Genomic DNA, 12,610 nt, shown 5'->3' on the forward strand with positions numbered 1-12,610 from the left:
GCTGCATGGGCTACAGGAAAGCAAGGCGTGCAATGAGAGAACGCCTCCAGAAAAGGGCTGCTGACCATGCCTCTTCACCATATATTGGTGATCAGTTATTCGAAAAGTTATTAGTGGAATTTCAGCCACGATTTCAGCCAAAGTATCTGGCAGGCTGTTTGAGAATGTCAATAGGAGAGAAACTGGCTTGAGCTGGCTCTTCATGTGCAGGGAATGATGGGAGAATTTCACTCAATTTTTTATTAAGCTTTCTATAATTCTATTAGAATTATAATGAGCAGATAAAGTTTATCCTATTTTTGTCCTATAATTATAACACAATTCTATTTCAGTTTTTATTCAAGGAACAGAGATTTGTCCCAAAAACTAGACTATTCTTTTTAAATTAAATATTTCATATGCTTGTCCTAACCATAATTGCTTTAATTAATTTAGTCAATTTATTCTAGATCATAATATTGCATGACCTTCTCAACTATATAGAGAATTTTCAACAAAGCACACCCTGCTTGAATAAAACCAAATGCTGCGTATATTTTACAAGTGTGTTTTTAATTTAGACATTGTTGTGCTTATTGGGTTGATTGCTGGATTGTTCCATAATATTAAAGCTATGGCATGTGTTTTTTGCTATTTTTCCTTAGTTGTAGTCCATAGCAAGCTTAAAAATTCATTCAGGGAGTCCACAAGGAATATATATTTTAATGAGTGTTCATTTATTTCTATGCAATATTCAGGAAAGGAAAACAATGACAAAAAATGTTATCAGCTATCATTATGACTGAAAATCTGAACAATACAAAGTAAAGAAGATTAAAGTTTGCATTTCCAATCATATGAATTGCTGTTTGGACTGTCTATGTCTTTTATCACACTGCTATGACAACTTCAATATTTCTCCTAACCTGCATGATTATCAGGGAAGAAATTAATTAAGCAATACAAGAAAAGGTTGAATATCCTTATTTTGGATCAGTAAATTAATCTGACATAGCAATCTCAGTATAAGAGACTATATCCTGTGCCTGACAAAATTTTAGGAAGTTGACACACTTCTTCAGAAATATTCAGCGTCAACGAACAAGTTTTCTCTAAATAAAAGAGCATAATGAAAACTTACCGAAAAGTTCTTGAAATCAATCTAAAACTCCAGAATATGTTACCAATTATAGTTTTTAAATGTGGTAATGGAGATACATACTTCCTTTATGCAGTAGATTCTTTCTTGTTAAACAGGTTTGAGCTGCCATGAGTACTCCACCCATGCATATATGAAAGATTAGCAATGGAAAAAAATTGTTGAAAATACAAGCTAGGAATGAATTAGTAAGGATATGTCATTTAAGTCAAGTTTTCTTTGCAGGTAGAGAGTAACAGAGAGAACAATTAAAAAAAGTATTCTGCTTTGAATCAGCAAAAAAATCTACTGAATTTCCCCATATGCTTAGAAGATGGGGTTAATATTTTACAGAATGTAATAATCTCAGTACACTCCTCTCAGGCATGAGTGACCTTCCAAGACAGACAGAAAGTTGACTAAATGGAGGCAGGATTGTATTTACTTCCCAACTCATGTGCAAGTTGTGTCTATTTAGAGGAAGGTAAATAACACTGCAGCAAGAGGAGCTGTTGAATATGTTGCAATGGGATTTTGCAAGATACTGGAATCATGCTGGATAAGCTTGTGATAAGGCAGGACCTGCACAGCGGGGTGTTCCCCGGGGGAAGAGCTGATAACAGTTGTCAGCTGCCTGTGATGCATGGGGTGTGCTCCAAAAGCAGAGGCAGTCTCTGTATGAGGACAGGCTGAGGTGGGGGCCAAAAGGGTGAGTGAGCATTTTACTCAGCACATGTGACTTGACAGGTCTGTACAGACTGTAGGTGAAATCATCTGAAACTGTAACTTCCTTGTTAAGGAATGAATTGTAGGTATCATACTGAAATCACACATCCTTTTCTTATAATCAGTTCACTGCAGTGTGGCTCAAGAAAGGGCTAACCCCACTGCAGTTTTACCTAGTGAATAATGAGACATCATCTCTTGAAGTTATCCAGCTGTGTACAGTATGAGTGCCATGAGGATATCTACAATCAAATCCATAGTACAGATGCACAGCAGTAACATGATATACTGATATTATACCTAGGGCCCAATACCATAGTTGTGTTTCTTGCAGTCCAGTTATGGTCACCCAATAGCAGGAATGCACCAGCCCGATGACAGAAAAATAAGAGATCCAGTAATGTGGGAAAATAAAAGCTTCTTCAGGGGAGTGTAGTTCACAGCAGATCACCTAGGTTTTACCGATCTCTGTTCTGTGTCGCAGGTTGGGTGACAGCAGTACTATGCCTGCTGGACTTAAACCAAATGTGTTCAGGCCTCTGAACGGTTCTACCCCATGAAGCTGGCCTGTGGGAAACTGATTTTTTAATCAAGATTAATGATTAAATGATGCTTTTTAATTACAAAATTAAAGTGTGGCTCCATAAAATGTTTAATTTTATTTTGTCATTTTTTGTCTTTCTCTATTTATTACACTACAACCAATTTTGATCACCAGTCCTACTCTCCTATTACTTCCTCAAGAAGGGATCATTGCAGATAACAGCAAAGATTCCTATAGTAAACAATCACAGCAAACTAAATAGAAGACTTTTCCTGCCTTCTGGTCCATACAGATAGTACACAATCTGTAATAAAGCTTTTAGTCAAAGGAGACTTGACTAGCTGTCTCATTACAAAGGAACACTTGATGAGTGAGGTTCACTTACCCTTTCTTTACTTTGTGATTTGTGTGGGCTAAGCCCTATAGACTCTGTAGACGCTAAGCAGTCTGTTGTGCTCATTTATTCACAATCTCCATGAAAGTTCTTGCATCTCAGGACATGCTTCAGTGGAAAACTCAAGTAAATGTGCCTTTGGGACTTGGCCTTGCACCACTGAAGTCAGCATCAGTTCTACCGTGAACTTCGGCAACAGTTCCTAACTACCAGAAATATAAGAAATGTACTCATGTAACCCAAATTGCATAAAAGGTGGTGGACTTCATTTTTAGCCATTTTATCAGCAATAGAACACATAGCCCTTAAACTAAATGCCTAAGCTTCCCATAGCATGTATGGACAAAGCGTTTGAGCTTACATGAGGATCCTGAAGAACCAACACTAGAATCAGGGAGCTGCCTAAACTGACTACTCAGCAATATTTAGGAGGGAAGCTTATAGATTAATCCCTGACTCTGAAGAGGATTAAGAAGCCATCCATTGCTATTTGAGTCTCCTGTTGAAGTTTGATGCTTAAACCAGTCCTTTCTCACAAAACTCGTGAAGGTAGAGTTTAATCCAGCCATCTATTGGCTGTAGTACTTACTCTAGTAAGTGAGTAAGGGGAATATGCATTTAAATCCATCTTCTGGCTCATTTCTACACTTTTCATGAGGGTGCCCAGTGTTATTATTAACCATCTGCGGACAGAGGTTAAGAATGACTTTCCAAGAGACTGCTGTTTTGCACACTAGGCTGGGCGTTGGGAGACTGAACTTTGAATCCCTGTTCCAAAAAACACAACATAAAATATTTAAATGTTTACTGTTAAATGGAGACTACCCACTCCTCCTCCAAATCTGTGTTTTGTGTGCCAAGAAATCTCTTACGGAGACCTCAGATAGGACCTCACAGACCTGATTCAGAGTTTTCTCAGGGCTGGATCTTGTCCTAATAATTTGTCTTTCCACATCCAGACTAGCTTTCATTAGTTCCTAGTCACAATGATGGGGGTGCCAATAACTTTTCATCACAGGTATTGTTAGATTTGAAATACTGTAGACTGCATGCTTCAAAAAAAAAAAAAAACAAAAAAAACCAAACAAACAAAAAAAACCACCAAAAGACGTATACATGATGATTTATTTTACTAAGTAAATTCAAGTCCCTTGTGCATATCAAGGCTCTTGGACTGCTGCTGCACAAACTCCTGGATAAACACAGCCTCTCAGTAGGAGCACGTACAGTGTAATCTAAAGCGTGGTACAGCTAAATAGGCTGGATCAAAAGAAGAGAAGAAGAAGAATGATAACAATAGCAATATGTTCCTATTGTTGTTTTGTTAGCTATCACAGATTAATGTGACCCAGTTATAAGCAATTTGAAATCTCTAAATCTTTTTTTTTTCCCCTTCTGTCATGTCTTGATGGACATGTCAGCCTGCCCCTAAAAAAAGAGCCTGCATTGATTACAGTTCATATGAAACACATACATATCTATCAGCTGCAACACTGTCCAGGACTTCTTAAATTACTGTCTAAACTCTAGGGACCTTTCTCTGGAGAGAAGATTCTCTAAACATATCTCCTCATACCTCCAGGAAAACTCAGGCCCAACTTAAGGAATTTATATAAATAGGAAGTAAGGAAATACATGTTTTTTTTAAAAAAAAATCTTTTATCCTCTGGTGCACTATGTAATGGATGCTGTAAGAAGGTCTATAGATTTGTTTATATTGAAACTTGGAATCAGTTCTGAAGGGCCAAGCCACATGAACCTACCTTTCTTTATGTATATCTCATCTCTTAGAAGTCTTATTTCTTCTTCTCAACTTTGTTCTTCAGGGAAAATAAATACAGAAGTAGGTGCATGTGCAGAAGGGAAGGGGAAGACTGGGAAAGAAAGTGAAGAATTGTGGATGGTAGATTTCCTATGTTTTGGGTGTGTCATTGAAATGATTTCCAGGAGCCCTGCAGGTTACAAGTGAGCAAGGAAGCTGGATTGACAACAGACACTAAAATTCATTGGTGCTTCTAAGCTCAGACTGGATGGTTATTAGAGTGAGAGGGAAGAGAATGAGCTAATGTTTTTTTGTTTTGTTTTGTTTTGTTTTGTTTTCTATTGATATGTGGCCACTCTGTTTTGGTATTGATCAGAACTTCATGAGAAGTTTACTACCTTTTGCTAGTCATACGAAAGGTGGAATTTCTTACAAAGAATTTATTTTCTGTATGCTCCTTCTGTCTGTTGATCAATTATTTATCAATATTTTTAAATACTTATAAATATTTGGTGCTGTTTACTATGTTTTTAAGGTTGGTTTTCATTCCGCTACATGTGGATCAATGCATTGGCCCTAAGTGCTTTCAGATAAAAAAAGTTGCATTCCAGTTACAACAAGTTACATACAGCTACAGCCACAGAAGAATGCAGGAAATAATTGATGCTGTATGTATATACACAGAATCCTCCAGCTCTCCCTCACTTGCTGCATATGCTGTTGATAGCTACATCCCTCTGTCATTACATCACTATTAGTAGAGACCCATAGACACCCAAAAGCCTGACTCTAGGCCTGTCCATAATGTCACTGAGCCTTTGTCATACCTATTCGTCCCATCATCTGCCAAACTGGGAATTTGGATTCAGGGATGGCTTTAGGCTTAGGCAAAACAGGAAACTGTTTAGGTCAGGAGACTGCCAAGTAATCACACTGCTGGGAGGCACATGACTGCCAGCAATTACTTTGTATGGACTCGATAGTATGGGGATTGACTTTTCCAGCAGCTGATATGGCTCGAGCAGCTGATCCCTGCTTTTTGCTTGGAGCACCTTGTGTTGCTGCTCTGACCAAAGGATGGCTCAAACAGAGAGCAACTGTCTGTCTCTTCCCCAGCAGCCATTGAGTATCGGTCCCTGCATTCCAGGATCCTTTCCCAGCTTTTCTGTTGGTAAAAGAGAGATAAAGCCACCATGAAGATCCCACCAAAATATACTAGTCTATCATAAACATTGAAAAATCCTAGTAATTAAGCCTCAGTCAGAAGATCAGTCAGGCAACAATTAAGAATCAGTCAGAAGATTGTGTGGTATTTATGAAGGATATGGATAATGAGCAAAAGACCTTTAAAGGAATGATAATAAGAACTGCAGAAGAAAGTCTAGAAGTAACTCATAGGATGAAGAATATGCATGTGAAAACTTTAGGAATGTGTTTTCACTGTGTGGATCCTAATCATTTAGAGTCATTTTTGTATTATTAGACAAACAGGAGGCCAAGAATCCGGTTCACCAAGAGTTGGTAGAGAAGATGGAGCAGATAGAAATATTAATTAATATATAAGAGACAACTAATAGTGCCTTGAGCATGAGATTGAGATGACAAAAGACAGACCAGCTGGAAATGACTCCTGTGCATTTCAAGTGCATTGCCACGCAGAGAAAAGATGGAGATAGTACTGAGATCTAAGGGCTTTTGATTATTGTTGAATAATATGTGTCCTTCACGGAAGGAGGTTTGTGGGGAGGTGAGTTGGAAAGCAACCAATGTTTCATGTTTATAGAGCAAAGAAGTTCATATACTGCCAAAAACGACTTTTATTTGTAAATTCTCACAGAACTTAAAAGTAGAAAAGTCAGTCTCCACATTCTTATAACCAAATAGTATACTTTATTTTATATACTAAATGTTGTTCATTTTCTACTTAGTATGTTCTACATATAATGAAAAGAAAAAGTTTTTACACATTCCAAGTAGCTGATGTTAAATATATTTGTCCTAGCTATCATTTTCTTTTCCATGCTCTAACTATATCACTGAATTGCCAATAATAGTCCAATTTGCAATTAGCTCGCCTTGGGCCAGTCTACTTGATAGTCAAAACCATATATGCCTGTGAATGTATTTATGAGAAAACAATGTGTCTTTCTCAACATGACCTTTAAATAGAGCAATAGTAATTAATCTCATTCCATTGCCATGAGTTATAGCTCGAAAAATTCCACTCCATATAGCTGTTTTCTTACACATTTTCTGTTCCATTTACTGCTGCTAGCTACATTCTTTGCAAGATTATTATGGAAGGTTATCATGTGTTCATTGGTGCAAATTTACTTCATCTCTTCCTTTATGGAGAGCACAGTTATCAAATATTTTGCTGATGTCTTTATGGGTAATAACTACTGGTAATACAGTGTCACTCCCTCTAAAATGTCTATTCTCATGTAATTCTTTTCAGTCTCTTCACAATTATTTAACAGTGCAATTTTGCTAACTTTCCCCAAAAACCTTGTAAGAGATTACATGGCTTTGAAGCATGAGTTCCTTTTTGAAGGAATGTAAACACTCAAAACAGTCCATGCTTAAGGTTGCAGAGGCTCCTCTCTAAATATCCGTGATTTCTTATTTTGAGAGAGTTTTGCTGTTGTTTCTAATATCAGCTAGTTACTTTGGAACTTGAACAGCTTACTATTAAAGAGCATGGGTAGACCACAGAAAAGTAGCTAACTCATAGCTATTTATATAATAACGTATACATAGGAGGAGAAGATATGGATAAGAATAGTATAAGCAAATGAAGAGGTGAACAGGTACATTGAGATACATGCATACCACAGCTGGCATTATCGGAAAAGAAGCAGAGGGCCAAGTGGTGATAAACATCAAGAAATGCTGCTTGTTTTCCCACTTCTGTTGTTCCCATCATTTTTATTTGTTTGTCTCATTTTTGCACCCAAGCAGACAAAATAAATAGGTCAACTGTTCTGAACAAAAAAAATTTGTTAAAAATGCCAGATTAATGCATTCTTCCTACAATGTGAGTGAAAGCAGTCATAAAGACAAGCATTGCTGGATCTTCATATAATCACACTGATAACTGTGACTACTGACTGATGAACATCTGTTAATAATCTTGATATAAGGTTACTTACTGTCTTGTGTCTCTTTGTTCGTTATATAGCATCCTTCTCCTGAAACTTCCTTGAACCGTCTCACAAGGGGTAGAAATATCTGTAGTCAGTTTTACAAGGAGGGAAATCAAAGTACGGAGCTGCGAAGAGACTTTTCCAAGGAGGCAGACCATACTGGAAGGATACAGGAAAAGAGTCAGGTCATCTGGATCCTAGTCCAGCCTTCAACCCTAATCTTTCTTAAAATATTGGATAAAGATAAATTCAAGCCAAATAATTTGAATGTAATTTATATCTCAGTCATCATTACAACTTATTTTTTTCCAAAGAGTGAGTAGAGTGCCACAGAGAATGCCTTGGAGTGGCCTCTAATAAGGGTGTCAAATGAGTAAGAAATGTTTGACGTCAAGGGTCCCAGTTCAAATCATATGAGAACATGCAGAGCCTGACCACGCTCAAACCAAGGAAGGTAATGGAAAACGTTTTCTGTTATTCCTTCCATCTTCCAGCCCTCCCTCCAATGAAGAGACAAGGAAGGGGTACAAAAAATTCTCTTTGTACAGCCTTGGGATTATGACTTCAATCTGAAAGCTTGGTCTCTGCAAGCAACCTTGCTTAGACCAAGCAGCAGATCTATAGTTTACTTATTTATTCTACACATATTCTTTACACAAAGACTATTTTCACATTTATTCAACATGAATCTGCTTGAGATTATATGTGACTGTACAGAGAACTGGAAAATTTGTAAAAGTACCTAAATAATTTAGCTGTATAACATTTAAGGGAGGTCTATGCAGTGCAACAGAGCAAAAATCTGGACTAGTAATGACTCAGCTGGCACTGATAACTGTATCAGTGGCACATTGCATTCTAACTAATTAGCTGAAAAGCAGTGCAGTTTCAAAACTTTATCTAGTATTTCTTCATGGTGTTGTCATGTGCACATGAACACATGTACTACCTCAGGTATCACTACACATGCTGCATTGCATCACACGTGCTATCCGGTATGCTTTCTAAATTTTAAACAAACAAATACAATATCTCTGTGCTGAACAGATTTGGTGCAACATTCTGATACATAAAACAAAGTATCGGATATTCACTTCTATCAGGATTGATTCATTATTCTGTACCTTAGCTACATTTTAAATAAATAGCATTAGTAATTGTTTCTGATGGCAGATGATGGGCATTTCAGATGTCCTGTCTTCATCACTTAAGGAGAATGCTGAGAAGTGAGAATTAGCTCTTGTGGAAGAAGAACTGTACAATTATTTGTGGCTTATGAGGAAAGCAGTACTAATGACAGTATAGTAGACATTTGTCGACATGTTTGTCTAAATATTGAATGCAGACAGGTTTTGAGTTCTGTTTTCTTTCTGTATTTGTCAAGGAAGATAAATTTAACAAACTCAGATCATGCTGCAAGTCTTTCTCAGTTATTAAATAGTTATTTAATACTTGGAGACCTTTGGTGTCCAGGTACTATAGACATGCAAAGTTTGTTGTTGTTTTGGAGATTTTTTTTTTTTTTTGTATGCAAGCTTTCTGTTTGAAACAACAAATTTTCCCTGCCCTTTCCTGATTTACTCATTCTTTCTTCAACCTCTAATAAATATTTGAATGACTGCAGTTCTTTAATGGCTTTCATTACATTTGAGCCCCAAAGTGAAGGAGGAAGGAATGGGCTGGCCTCAGCATGACAATTTAAGTAGAAGCGAGTCAGCAGGGGCCTCTGGGTGATTTCTCAGCTCAGCTGCATGCCCATGCCAGCTGTTCCGTCAAAATGGGACCATAGACAGCTGGGACACATCGTCAAGTCCTGCTTATTAGCAACGCTTCTGACTTCTTCTGCCTCTTGGCTATTCAGGCTTCATTATATGTGTCCCATGGCCTTCAGCCAAGTGACAGTCTTAGAAAGTCGGGTGTAGAAACTGTCTGCTTGCTTAATGGGTAAATCTGGATAATTCTCTGAGCATTTGTAATGGCACTTTCAGGATTTAAACCATTTATTTAGAAAGAATGACAGAAGGTATTTGGTTTGTACTTGGAGAGAGTAGATGATGCATTCTTCCTACTATATACCTATAGTTTCTAGTCTTACAAGAAATTAAGTCAAAGCTTGAATAGATGTGATATAGAGGGAAGTCAGCTTTCCTTGATGAAGTTAAGTAACTAGCATAAGACTAGAGAAGGACTCTGCCTTACATATATTTATCATTTGGGCATTAGGAACTTGTGTCTTTGTTTCTCTCTTCTTAATCACTCACTCTTTTAACAACTCCCATATTAAAAACTAACAAATAGTTAAAATAATTCTTTGATATCTTCTCTGATCCAATGCTTGTCTTTTATAGAAGCCAACCTGAAATATATACAGACATATGTGTATGTTAAGGTATGATTTACAACCTCCTTTACAGGAATATCACCACTTCAAGTATTGACTCAATGTGATTTTGATATTCCTATAATATTAGGCCAGCAATGGTAGGAACACCTAATAAACACCTGCTCTCCATTATAAGAATTATACTTTCCTCACAGGATATTAAATTTAAGGTGGGCACTGTCATTTAATGCCTGTGGGTTTTGAGTGAGAGACTCACAAAGACACAATCCATAAACTATATAAATAACAGTTATCTTTATCTTTTAGCTAAATGGGAATAATAAGGTGAATACATTATCCTTTTCCTCTTTTGAAATGTGACCTTTGATCTTTGGTAACTACTCCCACATAAACACCACAGTGCAAACACGTCACAGAGAGTGGTGTAAAGTTTCGCTCTCCCAGTGCTTTGATTCCTGTAGAGCCCCTTATTTGCTTGCACAAATATTTTTCGCAAGTTACAGGCATTTGCTCTGGCATGTATTTTGCATATTTGCTGTAGCAATTTGGCTCCTTGTACTTCATTTACTATGCTTTAGTGAGGATATTCAGAGCTTATTTAGCTCCTATCCAGCACACCAGCTCAAGGAAAAGGAAATAAATAGCTTTTTGCTCCTGACGCTTTTTACAACAGGGATTGCAGTCTCTATATGATGTACCACTGGGTAAGTGGGCAGCACAGGACTGGCAACGTTGAGAAATAGCTACAAGCATAATGACAAGTGAAAACTTAAATTGTTTTTCTCTTTAATGTAGCGACACAAAAACAAGGCAGAGGATCACAACTCTAGCCATGGAGTCATAGTGTCCTTCGAGGCTTGATCCACCGAAACAGAGCTGCCAGGTAACAACTGAGTATGCCATCTGCACATATTAGTTAAGAAAGTTGTCCAGTGTCCTCTAGGCAGATTGCTACATATGAAATCATTTAGTCTTGTCCAGGGGTAACTGATAGATGCAGCTATGTATCAAACCACTAATCTCAAAACTTTTTATACCAAATTGCTGTGTGTGGTTGTGGGGGTCCACCAGGTTCCTCAGCATCCGCTCAGTTGAGTAGACCCCAGGACCTTACTGTGATTGCCTGTCTGGCCCAGACTCCGGACTGGTACAGATCTATGGACATGGGACTTCCCAGCGCAGCCACATTAAGCTGGACCCAGTTTCCAAATGCTTGTTTGTTCTCAGACCCTTAATCTCAAAGGTTTTAAGGCTGTATAGCTCCTTTTTTAAAAGGTAGACTTGATTTGGAGAAGTCAGGTACATTTTTAATAAGGATTAAAAGCTCATCTATCTTTATTTTATCAAGCATAAGATAGACATATCTAGACAACACAACAGCCACTTACATGTGCCTCTCTCCTTTAATTGCTGGGCAGCTGCTGGACTGATGTCTGAGGTGATGTAAAGCTCTTTCCTCTCCCTCTGTCCCCCTCCCTTTCTCCCAAAACACAAAGTCCTGTCTCACGCCAGCAGCAGACATTGTGCTCTCTCTCATCCTCAGTTGCCAGTGAGACACCACTGATATAACCACCATCCCCCACCTTTATAACGACACTGCTGCCTCAGCCTTCTCAGAAACCTTCCCCAAGGAAATCCATTGTTCCGTTTCCTCCCCCTTGCTAGGGTTCAAACTAGAGAAATGTGTGTATCTCATATAGAAGACAAATCATTCAGGGCAAATAAAAACATCAGCAGAATGTAAAGAAAATTGTATAATTTACCCCCAGGAAAAGTATAGAAAAAGGAGCCACACGTGAGCCTGGCAGCCATGTTGCTTGATGTAACTTTGGAAAACAGTCAGATGGGCAAAGCATTGAAACATGAGAAGATCAGAACCGTTTAAAAAATTGTCAAGTATATGAAATGCGAGAGGTCATTTAATTTCAATCTAATTAAATTTTCTGGAGGTTCTGTATTGGAAATTCAGATTTATTTTAGTTCCAGTGGGGGGGGAAAAATATGTCAGTTTTACTAAGAAAGACACTCCCTAATTTATCATACCATAACCAAATTAAGCTTGAGAACTACTAATCAGTAGGTGTCTATTATACAACAAAGCATTAGCCTTAGCATGTACAATGCCTTTGGCATTCAACAAGGCATATACTGGAAATAAGAATTCCTTTGTCATTTGGCCAGGAAAGCAATTATCTTCATAGTTCATGATTTATATAATAATCAGGTAAAATAAGGTGTGTCATCTGCAGAAGCTCACAAAAAATTAACGTTCTGGTTCTTATTTACTAGCTTTAACTTCTTAAATATTTGCAAAGTTCCTGAAAACCCTAAGTTCGTATTCGTATAGCCCACGGTTTCTCTTTCTGCATTAGCTTTTCCCCCTCTCCCCTGCCAAATACACAGCTTCAAAAGAAAATCAGAAATCTCGCATCATATTTGAAGACTTCAGTGTTCAAAATTCCTCAGTTTGATTTTCTGTCTCTAATGTCATGTATGCACAAGTGAGCTATATATGCTCACATGTTTAGGCATTACATCAGTGGCTCCTTATTAGCATTTCCATACTAGTTTGACAAA

At 37.7% G+C, this 12,610-nt stretch overlaps 1 long non-coding RNA gene across 4 annotated transcripts in view; it reads right to left on the bottom strand.

Annotated features, from left to right (window-relative positions):
* Positions 1–695: 695 nt before the first annotated feature.
* Positions 696–12,610, bottom strand: part of LOC112991921 (uncharacterized) — a 30,051-nt gene continuing 18,136 nt past the window's right edge. For 3 of the 4 annotated variants that reach the window (XR_003261375.2, XR_010387920.1, XR_010387921.1), the window contains exons 3-4: positions 7,696–7,848; positions 3,889–5,708 (exon numbers count right to left, since the gene is read on the bottom strand). This is a non-coding gene — a long non-coding RNA (uncharacterized LOC112991921). Of the gene's footprint in view, positions 5,709–7,695; positions 7,849–12,610 lie in introns of all 4 variants that reach the window. The other variant, XR_010387919.1, reaches the window with a different exon arrangement.

Source organism: Dromaius novaehollandiae, chromosome 2, assembly GCF_036370855.1.
Source record: "Dromaius novaehollandiae isolate bDroNov1 chromosome 2, bDroNov1.hap1, whole genome shotgun sequence".
In the NCBI taxonomy this organism is placed as follows: domain Eukaryota; kingdom Metazoa; phylum Chordata; class Aves; order Casuariiformes; family Dromaiidae; genus Dromaius; species Dromaius novaehollandiae.